The sequence below is a fragment of the Polypterus senegalus genome, chromosome 17 (genome assembly GCF_016835505.1).
Source record: "Polypterus senegalus isolate Bchr_013 chromosome 17, ASM1683550v1, whole genome shotgun sequence".
Lineage (NCBI taxonomy): Eukaryota > Metazoa > Chordata > Cladistia > Polypteriformes > Polypteridae > Polypterus > Polypterus senegalus.
In genome coordinates this window covers 52,806,835-52,823,926 of record NC_053170.1, presented here as the reverse complement: position 1 = coordinate 52,823,926, position 17,092 = coordinate 52,806,835, and the positions used below count along the sequence as shown (strand labels likewise).

General features: G+C 38.7%; 1 protein-coding gene across 2 annotated transcripts in view; it reads left to right on the top strand.

The window, feature by feature from the left end:
- Nucleotides 1-754: 754 nt before the first annotated feature.
- dlgap3 (discs, large (Drosophila) homolog-associated protein 3) overlaps nucleotides 755-17,092 on the top strand; it is an 828,395-nt gene continuing 812,057 nt past the window's right edge. For both annotated transcript variants that reach the window (XM_039739473.1, XM_039739474.1), the window contains exon 1: nucleotides 755-1,185. The gene's annotated coding sequence lies outside the window, so the exon portion shown is untranslated. The remainder of the gene's footprint in view (nucleotides 1,186-17,092) is intronic.

Genomic DNA, 17,092 nt, shown 5'->3' with positions numbered 1-17,092 from the left:
TGAACAGACACTTATTCTGATCGGGGTACAGCGCTACGAGTTTGGAGATTTCTCACCATTTCGTAAAAAGTAGCTCCCCCAGAACTGAGAATAAGTTGTCACCAAACGTACGTGTCCACCGTACATAACATGGCCATTTAACTATTACTGTTCTCCTGAGTAGCTTGACATACAAACCCAGAATTCCCTCAAAGATTCTGACAAAAAAGCGAGTCACCAGGAATGATTAACGGTACACAAATGGAAGAGTTAAAATGTAAGGCGCAGCATGATGGTGTCCACCTGGCTCCGCTGAGATCAAAGTGATTGACTGCTAATACTATTAGAACCCAAATTGTATAGTAATTGCTAATCAGTTGTTCTTCATAAAGCAGTTTACAAACTAAATTTAAAGGAGGCAATGATTTAAAAATTAACACATTCATTAACACGTTTACAACTGTAACCCGTTTCTATTAACTCCTGAAGCACAAGGAAAACGTGCGAACTCTCTGGGAAAGGAGATAATCTGGGCTCGTGTTGTGATTCTTCAGTGCTACTCATATGTGCCATTTAGAAATAAACATACTGTTGATAAAATAATTGTGAGAATGAGGACTAGTATTTTTATTGCCTTCATAATTACAATGACAAACCTTTCTAATAAATCGTTTGCTTCCCCCTTCATTAAGTAATTTTTACAATCATCCTTATAAATTAAGTCAGTTTGACCTTTTGTTTGGCATTTGTTGCTGTGCAGATACGTAGTCACATATGAGCAAAAGTTCAAATGTGTATTTTTAAACTGACTGTATAATGGCACGAATTGAAAGCGCGAACTGATCTCCGTGCGAAGCGCACCATATCTCCCTGAGAAATCCCGTCCTTAAACGCAATCCAGCTCCGCGCTTTCTTACCGCACCGCTGGGGGTCTCGGTTTGTAGTAGACAAGACCACTATAGAAAAGCAGTAGCACTGAGGTGCAGTAAGACGGAGGATGTTGTGCGCCTTTTACCAAGGAGGGCTGCAATATAGCGCACGGGTCCAATCATTTACGGGATAACTGAAGGGAAAAAGAAGACGTTACCGCGGCGGATTTGTTAGTTTTTGCAAAGACAGAAAGAACAAAACACTTCTGAAACAAAGAATAAATATACGAAGGAACAGATTTCAGCGAACGTGTTGGCAATGAAGTCTCCCGCAAAGGTAAGAAGCCGAGGTTGCGATCGGCGCTGCACTCATCGTCTCCCTAACCCTAAAGCGGCTCACCTGATGTTCCGAAACAAAAAGGCTCTGCTAATGCACCACTTGTCAAATAACTGTTCTTGTCTACTTTAAGGAAAGGATCTTAATAATAATAATAATTTATTAATGGGCGCTTCCTCAGGTAACCGTAAGCTTAACATCGCATCAACCCGCTATGAGGTCGCGTAGAGGGGCTTCTCAACATAACGAAGTCACGATTCGCCGGGCTGCCAAAAGCTTAACGAATAAACTTTCTTTGCTGTATCGGAATAGGCAGCCACCTGCACAGAGGAGTATTTAACTTGGCACAAATGCACGTTGCTTAGGTAGCGACCTACAGCCCGAAATACTGAAGGGCTGTATTCTCTTAGCCTTCTAATACTGCGCTCAGCGAGGTTTATTTTAATGATGCGCAGGAGAGATGGACATCATGGTGCGACTCAAAGGATATGGGATGATAAATAATGAGCACGCTGCCGGCGGCCCCGTAGCCTTCTTTCCAATTGACCGCGTCTTAATGGCTTATTTTAGCGGTGCCGACTTGCTGCGGCGAGGTTTCATATGCTGTGATCGAAGCGCTCTGGGAAGTTGTTTAATATTGGCACATTTTAAACATCACACTCTGATTTTACAGTAACAGCCGGCTTTAGGACATATGTTTCATTTCACTGCTGCGCTTGAGACGCCTATCGCAAGAGGCGTACGAATCCGGGACGGTCCCGTCACATCCGCATGTCTCCTAAACGGTTACGCCAACCGAACCAATGAAAATAACCATTAGAACTTTCTAATGATTCATTTAAATACCACACGTTCTAAAAGAGGAGGTCCGCTATCTGAATATACGTTCTTTTTATATTTATATGTAATGTACACCAAATGCCTTGACAATGTGGTTAATGGTAAGAAAATGAGTATTGGGTGCCTTTGGATGCAAATGGATCCATTCTAGTTGCAGAAGGTATGAGCATACAGGTTAAAAAAGCTTTATACTTTTAGTCTTATAACTATATAAAATATTCATGTTGAATCTTATGATCAACAAAATATAGTAAGATTGAAATTCTTTTAGCGCATCAATAGGTTAATCATAAAACGCTTTTAGAACGTTAATTAAAAATCTTGACTTTTCATTAAATGGGCAGCTTAACCAAGGATGCCAAGTAGTGATGTCAAATATATCAGCCTCAAAAACTTGATATTGAGCAGTAAAAGCAAGTGTTAACAGTTCTAGACACAATATATTTTATTACTTTGGAGAAGAAGATTCTGGTGGTTATGTGCTATTTATGCTTTTGATTGTTATACCTGGGACTTTTAAGGTGTGCAAATAAAGTATCTATCTATCTATCTTTGGTAGACAATTTTCTGAGCAGGAGGGTAGATCAGCAGACTTTACATATAATCATCTTATCTGGGATAAAAATTTAAGGCTTTTCCATTTTGTCATGATTGGTTTTAATAAAAAAAGTTATATACTGTATTTAGGCAGACTAAAAGCAAACAGAATGAAGGAACATAAGTGTCTTTCAGGTTGCTCTTTTCATCAGCAGATATTACATTTTACTATCTGAATGTTAGCACTATGTTACACACCCTTACAAATAAAGCTATCCAAGGTGCTTCTTCAGACCAATAAGGGGAACCATCCACATAAAGATTCCAGAAAGTACTTTAATTTATTTAGTAGTACAGATTCGGTAAATAATCAGGAATAGATAACAGATTTGTGAATCCTGATTTTTAAAGTGCTCTCACAGTATATAATCACACAGGCTCAGTTCAAATTTTCTTGATCTCTGTTGCCTGCTATACATTAAATATTCCTGTTTTGTTCACATGTTAGAAACGTTTTTCAAGTGCAAACAACTTACTTCACAGGCAAAGACCATCTGAAATAATTAAATGATTCTTTATCAAGCAATGGTTCTATGAGGAACCACATAACCAAGTATAAAGTGCCATTAAAAAAACAGGATATTTAAAGAGTGTGAGGGACAAAAAACTGCAGATTAGAGAATGAATGCAGTCTGGATTCTATTTGTTAACAAGTGCATATTTTAAATTCTCTAATGCATGGAAATTATTGTCAGTGGTACAATACTAGAGAAGAGGACAAATCAAGACCATGAGAAGGTCATGAAACTCTGCTTTTAAGGACACCCATTTCATCTTGCTCTTTAATTACATCTAATTTTTGTTCTGCAAATATTGAATGCTCTTCACCTACCAAATGTTAAACATGTATTTTCAAAGAGGAACATTTTCAGCATCATTTAATTATCTCTATATAGTTATCCATCCATCTTCTGAATCTACTGTTATCTACAGCAGCATTCTCTATGGTATTACAGCCACAACTGCTAATTCTTGTTCAACTTAAAGCATTGAAACATTCAGAAATTCTGTCATACTCAGCAAAACTAGCAGTATTTCATACATTATCTTTGCTTTTATGGCTTACTTTAACAACATAAGAGTTAATTTAACACTGGAGACGATGTGTACAGAACTGTATCTCTCTCTCTCTCTTCCTTTAACTTCACAGTCCATCCCATATTCAGAGTTCTGTAGACTTGTCCGAATCCACACACAAAAGTCTTCAGTAGCAGACCCCTACCCTCCTTTTTGAAATCGCTTCTTATGGGGAAAAGATGCAAACTTCACACTGGGGCTTTGGGGAAGCCATGCTAACCGCTCTGCCACTCTTGTTGACCACGTACACACCACACATTATTCTTGTAAGTCATTTTTTCCATTAAATGGTCAAAGGTTGCTTGAACTTACATCTGCAGTACTGGCCTTAAATTGGGTGCCAACCCAGGATGGAACATGGAATATTTACAGGGGTCACTCCTATGCACATTCTCACTCGGTCATTAGTTAACTGGACACACAAACATCCTTGAAATGTGCATGATAACTACTAATAATGAATCGCAAATGTGCACACACTTCCCCATGCCAGGACTGGGAATTGAACTCAGGTCAGTGAAGTAGTGAGGCAGCAATGCTGCCCATTTTTCCAGTCTCCAGTCATTCTATCTTGAGTAACCATTTGAGAAAATAATGCAGTTCAGCGTGAAAGACGTGAGAATCGTTAAAAGTAAAAAATGAAATTCAACTGAAGAAACTCCAAAATATTTTAAATTGGAAATACTACACCTGCATGTGTAAATGGCTTTGTTAAATAGCTGCTCGGATAAAGAGAAGCAGACAGGCAGGTTACACACCGGAAGAGGGTAGAAAAACAAGGATAAACAAACAAGGGGATATAATTTCATTTCAGACTAGAGGATTGGTACAAACGAGGCAAAGTCACACAAAGCAAAATCTGTAGAGCAAACAAATACACAGCTGCCAATGGTCTAAACAAACCAAAGAGCAGGAATTCAATTTCTATTAAAGATGCTGTGTGGCCTGTTCTACTTTTTGTAAATAAATAACTGATAAATCATTGTGGTTGAGGGGATGATGCTCTAAAATCATCCCTTTTGAGCAAAAGCGTGAGCAGCAGTGTTGCTACCGCGGTGAGCTGAGCGCTCTGTTTAACTTTGTGTTGAAATGAAGCCTTTTTCCTGAAGCAGGTGATATGATCCAATTTGCACATGCAACGTTAACTATGACTGTAGGGGATAATTTAATACAGTTGAGAGGAAAAAAAATCCCTTGATTGTTACTAGCTGAAGGAAGTCTTTAAAATGGCATTAAAAAGATTTGCCTCAAGGATGGCGCAGTTTGTTTCTTTTAATGGTTCTTTTATAGCTTAGTGCTCATTTCCTACTATGCAGCTTCCAGATCTGCAGCCCAAGTTAAATGTTCAATTGCTACGGACATTCTGAGATTTTTTTTTTTTTTTTTGTACATAACTTGGTAAATATATGGATTATTACTAACTCTTCAAAACACAGATGTTAATTACGCAGAAGTCATCCAGTCGAGGATATCCTGCTTAATGCTTGTCAGGTTTGCTGGCATTAAAATGCTTATTATTGAGAATAATAATTTGTTCTGTAATTACAGTATTAGGAATGACAGTAATTTTCTGAATTTTCAATTTAGTTCACTTCAGTGAATTCCCTTGTATTTTATGATCCTGCTAATTTCAGTTGATATGTGCAGTTAAGGGAGGCCATCTTAGCAGCTCTAAGTGCAAAAGTAGAACCAACATAGAATTGGGAAAGCAGGTTGCCTCAGGCTTATTAAGTCGCATCAAAATAACAATTTATGTGCAGTATTTTTACTTCTATAATGAAAGAATATGGCCTATCTAAAAGTAATAAATCTACTCTGTTTCAGGGATCTCTTCATCAATATTTTTAGGATCCAGCTCCTTACTATTGCAAGTAAACTTTAAATGTATTCATCCAGTTTCTGACCAATTCAGGGTTACAGAGTGCTGGTACCGATCCTGGTAGTATTGAGCACAAAGTGAGCAACAAAAATGGCTAGAGCAGAAGTCCACCAAATTGTACATTAATGCACACACCATTCACTGATGCCAGGTATATCAGTGTGCATGAACGAGAAAGAATTGGGTACATGTGCTTGCAGGCATAGTTAAAGTCCAAGTTCAAAATTATCATCATAAGTATATGACAATTTGGTATAAATTGTACATAGTGCAGTAACATTCTTACTTTCAAGCCTTATCAGAATAGTAACAATAATGCAATACTAATAAATGATGCACAAAGACGTATACTGTACATGGAGTGCAGTACATGTATATTAGAACATTACAATAATTGTGGAGAGAACATGCTATTCAGTCCAGTGAGCGCATTCATCCAATTCACCTGGATTCTTCAAAATAACATCAAGTCCCTAAAGTCCTCTCTACCATACTACTTGGGAATTTATTCCGTTTTATACAACACATTAGTATACCGAAAGCATTCCCAGGTCTAATTATCTTGACATTGTACGTATGTGACTGTGTTCACTTTGGGAGAGTATTGGGGATCAATTAACATCCATTACGTGAACCTGTGACTGTATTGTGTATTACTGTGTCTTGAACCGCAGTGGTGCCCCCTATTGGTTACTCATATTCATGTGTGTGTGTCCATGTGTCTATATAATATATAGTAACTAGATCTCCAAATCAGGGAAAAGTTGGGGTATTACCCTCACAGACCCCTTTTTAATTGATGGCAAAGGAGTTAACAGCCATGTGTCCTGCTGCTTTGTAATCCGATCGCCGAGCCTTGAGGACATCTCCTAGGTGTGCTTGTGTGTGACACATACATACACGCACACACACACACATATATTATTTTTGCATTTGAAACGGAAATTACGTATGACCGCAGAATATATTATAATGCAGGAACTAATCACTTCGTTTGTGGACACCATTTTTATATTGTCTTTATGAATTGTTATTTGTGTGAGAGTTACTTTACTGATATTGAAAAGAAGTAAATGCAAACATGCTGATCTATTCCATAGAAGTGCGCCCCCACCCCGGGTCGCCCTCTCCCAGCCCTCCTCTCTGGACTCCGGCGCTGAGCCGTTCGCCGCCAGGCGCATTCTGACAGAGAAGTTTTATTTATTCATCCACATGACTGTTGCAGAAACTGCCACATTATAACTTTTTTTTTTAATTGGCAGTACTTGATAGTAGAAGAGATGAGGAAAACAGCTTTGCGTCTTTCTACAACCCCAATTCCAATGAAGTCGGGATGTTGTGTAAAACGTAAATAAAAACAGAATACAATGATTTGCAAATCCTTTTCAACCTATGTTCAATTGAATACACTATAAAGACAATATATCTAATGTTCAAACTGATAAACTTTATTGTTGTTTTGCAAATCTTCACTCATTTTGAATTTGATGCCTGCAACACGTTCCAAAAAATCTGGGACAGGGGCAGCAAAAGACTGGGAAAGTTGAGGAATGTTCAAAAAACACCAGTTCTGAACATTCCACAGATGAACAGGTTAATTGGAAACAGGTGTTTGTCATGATTGGGTATAAAAGGAGCATCCCGAAAAGGCTCAGTCATTCACAAGCAAGGATGGGGCAAGATTCAACACTTTGTGAACAACTTCGTGGGCAAATAGTCCAGCAGTTTAAGAACAACGTTTCTCAACGTAAAATTGCAAGGAATCTAGGGATTTCATCATCTACTGTCCATAATATCATCAAAAGATTTAGAGAATCTGGAGAAATCTCTGCACGTAAGCAGCAAGGCCGAATACCATCACTGGATGCCTGTGACCTTCAATCCCTCAGGCGGCACTGCATTAAAAACCAACATCATTCTGTAAAGGATATTACCACGTGTGCTCAGGAGTATTTCAGAAAACCATCGTCAGTTAACACAGTTCGTTGCTACATCTACAAGTGCAAGTTAAAACTCTACCATGCAAAGTGAAAGCCATATATCAACAACACCCAGAAACGCTGCCGGCTTCTCTGGGCCCGAGCTCATCTGAGATGGACTGACGCAAAGTGGAAAAGTGTGCTGTGGTCTGACGAGTCCACATTTCAAATTGCTTTTGGAAATCATGGACGTCGTGTCCTCCAGGCCAAAGAGGAAAAGGACCATCCGGATTGTTATGAGCGCAAAGTTCAAAAGCCAGCATCTGTGATGGTATGGGGGTGTATTAGTGCCCATGGCATGGGTAAATTGCACATCTGTGAAGATATCATTAATGCTGAAAGGTACATACAGGTTTTGGAGCAACATATGCTGCCATCCAAGCAACGTCTGTTTTCAGGGATGTCCCTGCTTATTTCAGCAGGACAATGCGAAGCCACAATCTCAATGTGTTACAACAGCGTGGCTTCGTAGTAAAAGAGTGCGGGTACTAGACTGGCCTGCCTGCAGTCCAGACCTGTCTCCCATTGAAAATGTGTGGCGCATTATGAAGCGCAAAATACAACAACGGAGACCCCGGACTGTTGAGCCACTGAAGTTCTACATCAAGCAAGAATGGGAAAGAATTCCACCAACACCGCTTCAACAATTAGTGTTCTCAGTTCCCAAACGCTTATTGAAAAGGAAAGTTTATATACCACAGTGGTAAACCTGCCCCTGTCCCAGCTTTTTTGGAACGTGTTACAGGCAAATTCAAAATGAGTGAAGATTTGCAAAACAACAATAAAGTTTATCGGTTTGAACATTCGATATCTTGTATTTGTAGTGTATTCAATTGAATATAGGTTGAAAAGGATTTGCAAATCATTGTATTCTGCTTTTATTTGCGTTTTACACAACGTCCCAACTACATTGAAACTGGGGTTGTACTTTTTAACTGCGCCGAGCTGTAAACAATGTGAAGACGACACCGCCTTCAGCTGCCAGGGGCTGTGAGAACAAAGTGGACGCTCGGAGGCGCAGAATGTTGGGCTGCCCTGCCGGGTCGAGAGCTGCGCAGTTTTGGGCGGCGTCCTCTCTTTTCGCACTGTTTGTGACACTTCGAGTGCCCCGTCGGCTCCTCGGAGAGTGGAAATCATTGCGAATGAGTGTGATCGGCGCAATCGAAGCAAAACTCTCTTTGTAAATTGCGCTTCACGACTACTTAGCCTGTCCATTAAGGTGAGTTCAGGTCACTAAAACCCCGCAACGTTCAAGGTTGCTTTTCTGATAAATTCTTTTAGGAAGATGGAGGGTTTACATCTAAGAAGATGTACCCACCTCTTCATGTTAAGTTTTGGGAATTGTTTGGACCTTCTGCCCGTTAAGCACGGAAGGGCAGCGTCCACATTTCTCAGAATAATTTTTCACTTAAATCACAAGCACACAGTGCAAAGTTGTCAGGCAGAAATTTGCAGGATCGCGTAGAAAACGTAATTTCTATACCACAGCGGTCGTGTAGCGACTTTTACTAGGGTTATATTACCGAGAGTTGATCCAAATACATTTAAACTGCCGTTAGTGCTACTTACCTATTGTGTTATAGCGCCTTTAAAATGTACTTTATCCGAAAGCACTCCAGTACTGCTCAATGTATCTTTACTTCTTACATGTTAATGTTTTACTGTTTAATGTATGCACTACATTTCATTTTATCTATATAAAATACACACACACACGGTGTTTATAGTAGACTATTTGTTCTTATCTTTGGCTATTCAGTAACCTTACAACCTGAAGACAAATGTACTTCATGAAAGCACCAGTTCAACTGAGTACGAAACTAAAGAATGCCAGATCAGATGAACATCCTTTGTTTTATATGGTGTCTTTCTATATTGAATGTCAACAAAGGGTATTTTACAAATATCGGCACTTCATATTGTTGGTTGCATTTGTTTTTGTATGGCTGGAGTACAAGTAGCTTGGGTATCTTGGTTATAGTCACTAGGCGAGTCAGAGGTGGTAGTTGAACCGGCAGCTTTCTTGTTTAGTGTCTGTTTCCTTCGCTACAATACCATGCAATCTAATAGTGTAACCTTGGTAAATTATATTTATATATAAAAAAAGCATGCAATTATTTAAAAAGAAAAACCTACCACAGTTTTAAGTTGATGTGATGATAAATGTTGATAAAACATAGTCCCAGAATCTTGGGTTCAAATCCCAGCCCTATCAATGGGGTTTGGTAATCTGGTGTTTTACCCAAAGACATAAATGTTATACTAAGTATAGCTTTACTGTTGACTAAAGTCATTATCCAATGTTAGTGACCTGATGAGTATGCTGCACAATTCTTGACTCACTTTTTAAATATTTTGTAGTACAGGTGTGTTTAATGACTTGCTTAGGAAGTGATCTGACAATCTTGTGGTTTAAGTCCCAAGGCCTTAACCACTACACTACACTGCCTTGGAGATGCTAAATGGGCTCTGTGCGGATGTGTTCATGAGTGTGCGCTCTCAATTACTGGTGCCCCATCTAAAGATGGGTCCTGAAATGTGCCTTATGCTACTCGGGTAGTCTTCCTGTGACCCTAATCTTAATTAGTGGTTAAATAATGGATGGATTTCCATATGTGCTGAGAGCTACATGAACTTAGAAATGTATTTACTTTTAATATCAATCCATCACCTGCTTATCCTTCCATATTTGCTTTGTTCACTTCAGTGTCAAAGTGAGCATGGAATGTGGGAGGAAAGTGAAGGCCAAAAAAGAAAGCTCCCATGAACACCAGGAGACCATGCGCACGCCCAGTTGATAACTGTTATAGAGTCTGGATGCCATTCCTCTGGAATCTCTTTTTACGGAATATTTTGCAGTGTAGTGCAATTTGAATAGTAATTGTTTATCAACACCTTGTCTCTTTCGTTAATACATGCTTTAATAATGCTAAATTTATGTGCATATTACCATACTGTATCTTATTCTGTCATTACTGAAAAAAGAGAGATCTCCATGAAATATGCAACAATGCAAAACAGCTAAGAGAACATAATATGCTGCTGTTTGCAACTCTTACTGAAAGCATTGATTTTGTCCTTTATACTGATATGATGTATGTCTCATCGCAGAATGGTGACACAGTGGTTAGGGGAGCTGTCTGATGGATCTAGCATCGTACTTTCTTATCTTGTCTAGTTGTCCTCCATGTATATTGATAGATAGATAGATAGATACTTTATTATTCCCAAGGGGAAATTCACATATTCCAGCATCAGTATACTGATACAAAGAAACAATATTAAATTAAATAGTAATAAAAATGAAAAAATGAAAAAAATAAAAAAAAAAGCAGACAATAACTTTGAGTAATGTTAGCATTTACTCCCCCGGGTGGAATTGAAGAGTCGCATAGTGTGGGGAAGGAATGATCTCCTCAGTCTGTCAGTGGAGCAGGACAGTGACAAAAGTCTGTCACTGAAGCTACTCCTCTACCTGGAAGTGACACTGTTCAGTGGATTCTTCATGATTGACAGGAGTTTGCTTAATGCCCCTCGCTCTGCCACAGATGTTAAACTGTCCAACTTTACTCCTACAATAGAGCCTGCCTTCTTAACAAGTTTGTCCAGGCGTGAGGCGTCTTTCATCTTTATGCTGCCACCCCAGCACACCACCGCGTAGAAGAGGGCACTCGCCACAACCGTCTGGTAGAACATCTGCAGCATCTTACTGCAGATGTTGAAGGATGCCAACCTTCTCAGAAAGTATAGTCTGCTCTGACCTTTCTTACATAGAGCATCATTAATATTATTATATATACATATATATTTTTCTCGTGTCCAAGTGGATTTTCTTATGTTTAGTCCTGCATTTCCAAGCTAATTGACAAATCCAGACTGGATCTGTGAGTGTACAGAACGTGTGTCCTGTCCAGAGCTTCAACTCCAGGCCCTAAACAGGATTGACCAGTTTTGAGAATGTTACATTATATGCACCATTTTGAGAAGACCCCTTGAGTTGGCATACTACAAACAGAAGGACTTTCAATATCTGGTTTCACATTTTATTGAAACTTTTCTATTCCCACTTGTGTCCTGTGGACTGAGGCCATATTGTGTGCCATATGCTTTTGCTTCCTCCTGCATGATTGAGTTTCTTCTTCTGAAAACTAAACTGGCAAGAATTCTCTTCAAGTGAAACTCAGCCTTAAGTACTCTGGCTCAATGTGGACAGCTGACCAGGGGCACAATGACATGAAATATCCAAGTAATTGGCTTCTGGGTAATTTAGTGGCTCATTAATGCATTGTGTTTTTTGTAAAGTCTTGACTGTTTTAGGCTGAGCTGCTTTTTAAAAAGCAGCTCCCTCTACTGGACAGCAGAGTTTATGGTGAGAGCCAGTTTGGAAATCTTGTGGCCTTCTTCCCCACTGCCTCTGAGTAGAAGGCCAGGTAGCATTAGCATATGTCATATTTCTTGTCATCGACTCTAACATCCTACGGGAACCTCTACAGGTTCATTTCAATGAATCACAGTGCTGCTTTCATGGCACTGCTTTCATGTATCTCACCCCATAGTAGTCCCTGGTTTCCTCTACTGAGAAGGAATTTTCTTTCCCTCAATGTCTCTTTTAATATCTCTCTCTCTCTTTTTTTTTTTTTTTGTAAAGTATAACTAATATGGTCATTTTCATTGAGCCAACCTTTTGACAATTATACCCCTGGCAACAAATTGCCAGTAAACATCATAATGCACAGTTTCAAATGCGATCAATCTAATTTAGGGTAGTAGGGAGCTGAAGATGATCCTATCAGGCAAGAATTAACTCTGTCTATAATACAGAACAAATTAATACATTAAATATATCCTAATTAAGTACACTGTCTTGTCCCTGCACATGCAAGTTTTTGTGTATACATGAGTATGCCCTGAGAGAGCCAACCATGCCATATTGGATTACACTTGATGCTGCTGGGACGGGTCAGCTTCAGATGGATCAATGTATGTATGGCTTAGGGTTTGTTCCAAGGATACTTTTATTCCAGATTCGGTCTCAGTTTAATTACGTGCATTTTATTTTTCTGAAAGAAGTTGGTAACACTTTAGTTTAGGTACTGCAAAAATGTATTTATTACTCACTTACTCTTAAGTACCAAGAGGTAGCTTACGTGAGACATTTCTCATTTGATATTGCATACTTAAAAAACCTGCATATCTTTCAGATTAACAAGTAATTTTACCAGTGTATCAATTGGTCTTATAATGCCACACTGTATGGTGATGCATAACTTTTATCTGCTGATGTTTCATAAGTGTAATGAAGACTAATAGAAGGCTTTGTTAAGGTTTGGTTGCATAAGAGTACAGTAAATGAGTAATAGATGCATTTTTTCAGTACCTAAACTAAAGAGTTACCAAGAAGTTTAATGGCAGGATGAAATGATGCTGCACTAGTTCATTTTGCTGCCTCATGACACCATGAAACTGTTTTCAAGGGGCTTAACCTATGTGGAGTTTTCAAATTGTCCATGGATCTGCTTGGATTTTTCTCCAGGTACCTCAGGATCCTTTCCACATACTAAAGGTATGACATTAGTCAGCATATCCCTGGGGAAGATAGGTTCATCCTGCATTAAATATGTAGTAGCTGCCATTGATCTCTCGTGTCTGAGAACTGTATAAGTGAGTTAGAAAATTGATTGCTGGATACATTTATTTTATGAAGTGTTCTTTTAACCATATACGGTAGAACAAATTAATATTCTTCCTTTTTTTTTTTAAACTTATTTATGGTTTCTCCTTTTCCTTATTACATTTCATACTGTCTTGGTGCAGAGATTGCATGATTTCCCATACCTTATGTTTTAGTGTGGTTAATGACAAAAGGTGCCATAGAGGTCCTGGTGTCATCGTATCGCTCAGTTTAATTCTGTATTTCTGCTACGTTAACTGCCTTTTGGCTTTTGGTCTTAGCCAAACCAAGTGGACTCTTTTTGTATCAGCCTACAGTTAGAAATGTTGTCTGATGCATGCTGAGAAGCCTGTGCTGGAGACTGTGGATAAGGTGATCTTCAAGTCAGTCTTTTTGGTGCGTGTGGTGAACAGGTACTGCAGTGTCATAAAATAATGCATGTTCTCAATTTAAGCTGTAACTAAATATTATATGTTATGTTACTATACCTTAAGTGTCTTCTAAGTTTACTCAAAAACAATTGTGCTCTCCAAAATCCTTCCTTCACAGATATCCATAGTCACAAAGTTTATGTTTAGATATGTCTAAATATGTCTGAAACCATCAAAATGAGTTATGCTCTCCAAATCCTTTTCTGGCTGAGATACAATGTCATACAAGAGCAGGGTGACTTCATTACCCTCATGCTATATTTAAACAGCAGATGTATTTTCCCTTAATAATATTATGTCCTTTATGTGCATGTTACATCTTTCTTTGCATTTTCTTGGAACAGGCAAATAGTTAACCGCAATCTGTGGAAAGATTGTACTATTACCTGCTCAATATATATGGCAGAGTGGTAACGTGAGGCTAAGGATCTGCGCGGGCATATGGAAGGTTGCCGTTTCAAATCCTGTAAATCCCAGAAGTGATTCAACTCTGTTGGGCCATTGAGCAACGCCCTTAACCTGCAATTGCTCCATCCTGGGTATGACGTTAATCTGTGTGCAGCCCTGAAAGAAGTTCCTTCATCTTGCAGGGAAAACTCAGGTGTTGGTGGTAGGATTGTCACTCTAGTCACCGTAAGAAAACTTTGCAGTGTTCCATTCCATTAGAACTAGTGCGTTGCTGAGGTTTGCTTGGGTTGTTTGTGATCCTGAGGTGGTTTGTCGTGTAGTGGGTGTGGCAATGTTATGTATCAATGCAGGCTCCCAACCACTCTCTGTCTCTGTTCATATGCTAAGCTTTTTCAACAGAGTTCACCAAAACTTTAAAGTGCACTAGTGACTATTGCAGCAATGGCAGCATATCACATCATATTTATAACAATGTTAATTACACACAAACCTGTAATAGCTTTCATGTTTCCCATTCATTTAAGTACTATATTGCTGTGCTTGTTTTATAAAAATGATATGCTTCAGTTTAAATACTATATTAATTGTTTTCAATCGACTAACTAAACGACTAATGAAGCTAAATAATTTTGAATACATTGTAGAATTTTTTTTTTTTCCTCTTACATTTTTATTTGGAGGCAGCACAGTGGAAAGTGTTGGCACTTTAGCCTTCTACAGTTTTTTTTCTATTAGTGGACATGTTGATCATGCCAAAATAATGTTTCTGAGCGTATTAACCTTGTTTTACATTTGCACCACTCAATACTTGCCTCTAGAATCCTTGCCAAGGGCAGGCTGCATGCTACGGGGACCAGTATTGTTCCCAGTTTTCCATGGTGAAACAATGGTAAGTGCTACTGCATCACAAACTTTACTTTGAATCCCAGCTTGCCTCCATGTAGCTCATGTTTACTTCAAGTTTTGTAAACTCCAAAAGTCCTAGTGTTATTAGATTAAACTGGTGGGAATAAGTGTGTGCATGAGTGTGACCTGCAACAGCCTAGCATCCAATTTATAACTGTTTTCTTAACCTCATACCTGATGGTACCATAGTACAGTCCAACTTTATCTGACCCTATAAATGAAAAGGGCAGGTCTGGAAAATGGGGACACCTATTTATAACTGGTGCTGCAGGCAATGATATAAGGAAAATAGGTTGCTGTTGCTAGGGTAGATATTATTCTTGTAACTGTATAAAGTACTATGAGAAAGATGTCATGGTTTTTAATTTCTGTAGTGTTCTACCTCCAGTAGAAGTTCCTGTTGCAAACAGCAGGAGAGAAGAATAGATCAGGATATGAAAATAGCAAAGGGTCAAAATCGAAAAGTCAAAACAATCTTTCATGTAAGCTAATAAGAGGCATTGATTTCATTGTCAAAAACAATTAGATTATGTTCGTTGCCAGGGAATCAAACCAAGCTCTTGCAAGAAAGGTTTTGAGAAAATCCCCAATCCTGGACAATGATCTACATGCAGAACCTGTTTATATATTGCTGCGCCAGTGATGTCACCTGACCTGACTTCTGGGGCCACACCAACTAGTAACCTTTGTTGTGTCATAGTAATGTCACAACATGGCAGCACCCACAAGAAAACAAAATGGTTTTATGATAATTTCAAATGTAAATGATAAAATAAGTCCAGAAACACATTGTAAGCACAAATGAAACTGAAAATGAATTCTACACATTAATAAACTATAGCAGAAAATAGGAAAACCTCCCAGGAAAAATGTATTGAGCAGAAAAAAAAAATTAAAGAAAAACAGACTATTACAGCATACATAGCAGCACACCATCATGTGTTCTAGACATATACTAGACATGTTCTCTTTCTGCCTCTTCTCTTCTGACTGGGTCTTTGTCTGGCTCTTTAATAGAGTACTAGGGCATCTGGACAACCTGAGAGAAGCTCAGGGCATATGACTAAAGGGCTTCTGCACAGCCCATATGACACCAGAACTGCTTTTCAGGGCTTAAAGTACCATATAAGTCAAGCTTAAAAGCCCAGTCTGACCTCAATGGTGGAGGTGGCAGGAGAGTAAATGACAAATACTTGACTGGTGGGCTGTAAAGAGGCCAGGGGTTTTAAAAAGATGAAGTAGGTGGGACAGGATATTGTGTGTCTACAGTTGAGTCTAGTAAGTGCAATAGGGAATCAGGGGTTCAATATCCCAGATAAGCAGTTCCTATTTTTGAGTTTATTTTGATTAATTTCTCAATGAGTTATCTCGAATCAGGGGTAATATGCTGAATTAATAATTACATTTTTTTTAAAGAACTTGAGGCTTCTTGACACTCCTTTTTGAGACTGCCCTACTGTTCACTACTTCAGAAAATCCTTAGTTATTCCCACACATGTGGTTCACATACTGTAGAAATAATTCACACCATGCTAGCACATAAGTAAACTGGTCCCCTCAGAGACTGGGAAGGTGTTACAGTAATGTTATCGGATTGCACTGAAAATGAAAAAGTATAATGGATGCAGAAGTAAAGAAAAATTTGCTTTGCTAGTCCTTAAAAATAAATGAAGTGTTGGGGTACATGGTGTGTAGTACCTCATGCATTATTTCATGATTTCATGGCTAATGATCTGGAACTACAGCACTGCCTGCCATCATAACGAGTTAGATAAAACATACACATATTTAAAGCATGGAATATGTGCTGGTTTAAAACTGCACATGGCATACATTGCACCTGCAGGAAATAATAAGAGATGTATTTTTGTGTTAAACATTATGCTTGTAGTTTAAGTTAACTACACTATATTTGTAATATTGTGTAACTTTCTGTTCTTGCAAGTGGATGTATAATCTATAGTGGGGGTGGGCAGTGTCGGTCTTGGAGAGGCACAGTGGGTACAGGTTTTCATTCCAAACCTACTGCTTAATTAGAAACCAATCTTTGCCAATCTCAGACCTTATTTAATTTTATGGCTTGTTAGTCTGCAATGTAAGGCTCTTGTATCGTAGATTT